This window comes from Palaemon carinicauda, unplaced genomic scaffold (assembly GCF_036898095.1).
Source record: "Palaemon carinicauda isolate YSFRI2023 unplaced genomic scaffold, ASM3689809v2 scaffold1266, whole genome shotgun sequence".
Classification (NCBI taxonomy): Eukaryota; Metazoa; Arthropoda; class Malacostraca; order Decapoda; family Palaemonidae; genus Palaemon; species Palaemon carinicauda.
Genome location: NW_027168778.1, coordinates 47,815 through 52,286, shown reverse-complemented (window position 1 = coordinate 52,286; position 4,472 = coordinate 47,815). Strand labels below are relative to the sequence as shown.

The window sequence follows — 4,472 nt, the reverse complement described above, 5'->3', positions numbered from 1 at the left end:
CTAAAATGACAGTTCCTTTGCCTTTACCGGTCTAGTAATGATAAGATTATCTCTATTGGCAAGGATTCCTCAATATATCAAAATCTGTTTTCTTAAAAAAGGGTGTCCACCTGGTTTTTAGTTTCCCAAATGCAGCATGTGATATTTCATATAGTTTGGATTGCAGGTTACCAAGATTCATGTCAAAGGTCAGAGATTTAAGCCTTTGAAATAGTGACTCTAGAGACAGAAAAAACTTATAGTAATTAGGTCTGAAGTTCGGAAGACAGAAATCCAAACCCAACAACAACAGAAATTCTTCTCTTTTAGATAAAACATAATTAGAATAGTTTATTTTTTATTTCTATTTCTAAAAGACATTTTGTGGCATCATGATAAAATTTCGTTTGATATAAAGACGATCTTTATAGTTTAAATTTTACAAAATTCGGTACAATATTATTCAGTTGACTGTGAGAGAAGTCCAGCTCCATAGCTATGTCGAACAAGCTCGTGAAAGTGAAGGAAGCCCCTCGATCTAATACAGAGTAGGAAAAGCAACACATACAAAAAGTTACAAAACTCCATGCCGCAGGCAGCTCTCCGTTGGTTCCACTCACAGCAACGCCCAAGTTAAAACGAGTCCAAGAAACATCTTCGGTGAAGGCAACAACAGCCAGTAATGAACACAAATTTCATGGTATGAATAGGGAAAGAGTAATTCACGAAACGTTGGGAATAATAAAAAAGGACATTTTGAACTACTCTTTCCCTATCCATACCATGAAATTTGTGTTCATTACTGGCTGTTGCTGCCTTCAGTTTAAATTTTACAAAATTCGGTACAATGTTATTCAGTTGACAGTACTGAAGAAATTCTAGATCGAGTTTGGCTTTCTCCAACTTCTTGACACGCCTCTCCAGAGTCCTGTACTGTGAGAGAATTCCAGCTCCATAGCGATGTCGAACAAGCTCGTAAAAGTAAAGGAAGCCTCTCGATCTAATGCGGAGTAGGAAAAGCAACACATAGAAAAAGCTACGAAACTCCATGCCGCAGGCAGCTCTCCGTTGTTTCCACTCACAGCAACGCCCAAGTTAAAAGGAGTCCAAGAAACATCTTCGGTGAAGGCAGCAACAGGTAAATGTGTAGCGTATACGCTACCGCCTATATGCGCAAAATCACTTTTTCCCTTCTCCGCCGCTTGGGTTCGGCTTCTGAGCGGAAATTTACCCAGCACCGGTTAATTAGACCAGAGACACAGCTGAAGGAACCGCTGCCATTGTCCCCTCTCTTGCCGTTTTCTGGAAATCGCCATTTTTGTTTTTCCTGGTAGCATATACGCTGCACGTTTATCTGGTAAGTGACTGTGATTGATTTTCACAAGTCTTACAATATTGATTACAATATATTTATATCTGTGAAAAGTCTTTTGATACTTATAGTGAACGTTGATAGATGATTTCAGAACATGATGCTAATGGTATATTGGATGTAGGATTACCATCTATAGTTAATTTAGCCAATATTAGTAATGTGTTTTTTTTTCTCTTTTTTCCGTTTCGATCATAGCCCGCAGAAATCTTTCTGAAGAGGAGATCTTGATGAGATTGTTCAGCACTGATGACCTTGATAGTGATACAGAGGTTGATGATGACGAACTAGAGGTAGATAGCACGTGTGAGGACGATTATGACATGGAAAATGAGAACAAGATATTTCTGTCGAACTATCAGCTTGCTTGGCATTTGATGAACCACCTGCAGTGCCTTCCACTTCGTTTGCAGTGCCTTCTCTTTTGTCAGCAGTGCCTTCTTTGTCAGCAGCGCCTTTTCCTTTTGTCAACAGTGCCTTCGTCTTCACCAGCAGTGCCTTTTTCTTCAGCAATGACTTCCCCTTTATCAGCAGTGCCTTCCCCTTCGTCAGCAGTGCCTTCCATTTTGTCAGCAGTGCCTTCCCCTTTTTCAGCAGTGCCTTCTTCTTCGTCAGCAGTGCCTTCCATTTTGTCAGCAGTGCCTTCCCCTTTTTCAGCAGTGCCTTCCCCTTCGTCAGCAGTGCCTTCCATTTTGTCAGCAGTGCCTTCCCCTTCGTCAGAAGTGCCTTCCATTTTGTCAGCAGTGCCTCCCCCTTCATCAGCAGTGACTTCCCTTTGTCAGCAGTGCCTTCAACTTCTTCAGCATCTCCTTCAGAAAGGTTAAGCCTTTCAGAAGAGAGAAGTCGGAAGAGGAAAAGGGGGGAGCTCCATCCTGAACTTGGGGAGCCCATCAAGAAGCTTGACCAGAAAGTTCTGCGTGCCAAGGACAAGACCGTAGGGCACAGTGACCCAAATCCTCGTTTACCCAGTATTGTGAAGGCATCCATAGAAAAAGATGCTCCCTCTATTATGACTGAAAGTGCTACCTCTGTGAGTGATATGTTTTCTTTATTTTTAGATGATACGATGTTAGCTGAAGTGTGCCTAAATACTAATGATAAAATGAATGCAATTAGAGAACAGTTTAGTACAACCTACAGTGCAACATTTAGGGATGTGAACCTGATGGAGATGAGGGCATTCATTGGCAGTCTTTTGTTTAGTGGCATCAATCACGTGGCAACAGAGGAAATGTTGTCACCAGTATGTGGCTGGCTGTCCCTTCTACAGGAGTGTCATGAGTGATCGTAGGTTCTCCTTCATTCTCCACTACCTAAGATTTGATGACAGTACCACAAGAAATGTGAGGAAGCAAAATGACCGATTTGACGGAAATTTTGGGATTCTGTGATTCACAAGTGCACTGTGAATTATCGTCCAGGGCCACATGTAACTGCAGATGAGCAGCTTCTTGCATTTCGGGGGCATTGCATACTCCGGATGTTCATTCCAAACAAACCAGCAAAGTAAGCAGATTTCGTTTTTGGTAATGTGCTCTTCTCGTAATATATATATATATATATATATATATATATATATATATATATATATATATATATATATATATATATACATATATATACATATATATATATATATATATATATATATATATATATATACAGTATATATATGTACATATATATATATATATATATATATATATATATATATATATATATATACATATATATATATATATATATATATATATATATATATATATATATATATATATATATATATATATATATATATATATATATATATATATATATATATATATATATATATATATATATATATATATATATACAGTATATAGACTCTATGTCTGTGTGTTGAATTTTGCATATATGATTTTAATGATTTTATTGTTCTTACAGGTACGGCATCAAGCTGGTGATGGCATGTGATGCAGATAGCCATTGCATGTGTAATGGAATGCCATACCTTGGAAAAGGGACTATGTCAGACAAGGTGAAGAGTGGCACGCTTGGAGAGTTCTTCACTTTGGAACTAATCAGTCCATTCCAGCGTTCAAGGCATGTAGTAACTACTGACAATTAGTTTACATCTCTGCCCTTACCCCACAAGCTGAAAGAAGCCTCCATGCATATAGTCAGGACAATCAGACCAAAGCCTTACGTACCACGGGAAATTATGGACGCGAAGATCAACCTTGGCGATTCGGTGACCGTATACAACTATGAGGATAAGGTAACAGTGCTCTGCCAGAAAGTCAACACAACTAAGAGGATTCAGCTGTTATCTACAGTTCACCATAGGTCAACCATTGTCGAAGGAAAGAAAACGCAATTCCATATGTTTTACATTGCAACCAAAGGGGGAGTGGACATCTTCGATCAAAGGTTTGCTGCAATATCTTGCAGTCGAAAGACAAGGAGATGGCCATTATGTCTGTTTTATGACATTCTGAATATTATTGTGAATAATGCAATCATAATATATTCCAACAGACCTAACTTCAGAGATGCCACAGGACGTCAGTTTGGGATGAAATTGGCGATGGATCTATGTCGTCCTTGGGCATACTACAGACTCATCCGGACTGGTCTTCAAAGGGATCTTGCAGTATGTATCCAAAGTGTATTTGGTTCCGTGCAACCGCTCCGCAGGCAACAACAGGAAGATGCAATGAAGACAGAAAAGCGACAAATATGCCATATTTGTCCTCGTTCGTCAACAGCTAGGACGAAGCTGTTGTGCGTCAACTGTAAAAAGTCTTCTTGCCATCTTCATATTAGGACACCGCACTGAATGTAGCCCAGAATGGTTAGTATTCATTATTTTCTGTTTTATCCTAGAGTTTTCTACAATTCTGGCAATAATTTGCGGATATTATAGGTCACATAGACTGGAATAGTTTAAATATGAAAGGGAAAAATTCATTATCGGCATTACTTATTTTTTTAAATTTAAAAAAAAAATAGTTAACTTTTTTCATTTCAGGATTTTCATATACCATCGTATTTATCTATTAATCAAATTTTATGTATACAATTTTCACCAGACTCAGCTTATAATGTACATTAGAAAAAAATTTGTTGTCACATGTAA

At 38.1% G+C, this 4,472-nt stretch overlaps 1 pseudogene; it reads left to right on the top strand.

The window, feature by feature from the left end:
- Positions 1-477: 477 nt before the first annotated feature.
- On the top strand, positions 478-4,172 carry LOC137635452 (piggyBac transposable element-derived protein 4-like; annotated as a pseudogene).
- The last annotated feature ends 300 nt before the right edge of the window (positions 4,173-4,472 follow it).